Source organism: Triticum dicoccoides, chromosome 1B (genome assembly GCF_002162155.2).
Source record: "Triticum dicoccoides isolate Atlit2015 ecotype Zavitan chromosome 1B, WEW_v2.0, whole genome shotgun sequence".
NCBI lineage: Eukaryota > Viridiplantae > Streptophyta > Magnoliopsida > Poales > Poaceae > Triticum > Triticum dicoccoides.
The window spans coordinates 350,624,836-350,626,364 of NC_041381.1; positions in this window are offsets into that span (position 1 = coordinate 350,624,836).

Here is a 1,529-nt window from a genome sequence, read left to right on the forward strand (position 1 = left end):
ATCAGAGTGTATCCAACCTACTGAATTCGAAGATCATGGTATTTCTAAATCATAATCATATATAAAGGTGGAATAAATCTTTGTTGTGGTTTTGAAGAAATAAATAACAAAACGTATAATTATCTGTGGATATTCGTAATCTAATACAAACTGGATTTGAATTTAGTTTGTCAGGTCACAGGGAAAACGTGAATGATAATTCTCCCAAGTTTTGAGCGAAGCGGCTAAACACCCACTATAATTTGTGGGCCGCCCGAAGCAAGTGTTTGCGAGATGGAAATTACTGTCTACCCATGACACTTGACATCCTTATCGACCGGATTTACACTGCTGTCGATAGGGGTAGACTAGTAACTTCAATCAGACGTGACACGACGGCCTCTGAGCCCATTCAGACACGGTGGGCGCCAAACGTGGGCCGCAAAACACATTTGATTCAAGCTCGTCCGAAAGACATGTGTCTCTTCCTCCATTTCCCCATTCATACACAGTGGGCGGCAAAACAAACTCTCCTCGTCCGAAATCGATGTAGGCTAATATTTTAAATAGGGGCAGATGTGTAACTTCCATCAGACGTGACACAACCGCCCTACCTGTCAGCCCCGTTCATACACCATGGGCGCCAACTGTGGGCGGCAAAACACCCTCTCCTCGCCCGAAGAGTTACCGGCAAATATTTGGGAGATGCGAGATTACCGTCCTATCCCCAACCGACGCGATGTCTGAAATTTTAAACGGGGGATAAGTTCGTAACTTTCCCCCATTTTAGAGAAGCGCGTCCCAAAGTTTGAGATCGCCCCCCTCCCCTCCATTTCCCCATTCATACACCGTCGGCGGCACGACAACCTCCGCACTGCGGCCAGCCTCCTTCGTCCGCCACTCCATCCTCCACCTTGCCGGAGCCGCTACCCCTACCCCGTCGTCCACTGCAAGAGATGGACGTCTCTCATCCACGGCGCTGGACCAGGATCCTTTCATCGCCTCCTCTCGCTTCAGCGGTGCCATCCTCCACCTTGTTGTTGCCGCTCCTATGACTGCCTCGTCCACGGCAACAGGATATATCCCCCGACCCGGTCGTCTGCCGTCTAAAGTCTTCTTCCCCGTCGCTGATAGCCATCGCACCCGCAGCACGCTCAATGTATCAGCATAGGCCTACACGGCGTCGCAAGAGAGGTGGTACTCTTCCATATGTGGTTAAGTTATTGATCTCACCCGGAAAATAGACCGTAATTTGTTTACTGTACTTTTCTTGTCCGTACCAAATCGTAGTGGGTAGTTGAAAGCAAACATTGGTTGCAAAATAGCTTTGTCCGGTTTGCACCTTCAGATCCGCCATGGCACGGGCACTATACTCGTAAAGCTTATGGTTTCCCCCCTTTATATTCACTACCATCATCATAGGTGCTTCGTGTCGTGCTAGCACTGCTCCTGAAGACCTCAACCCAAAGCTTACGTGTTGAAATACGAATCTGATATGATGCTCATATCACTAAAACAGAGAATGTTTAATTGGTCACCTAATGTTCCTA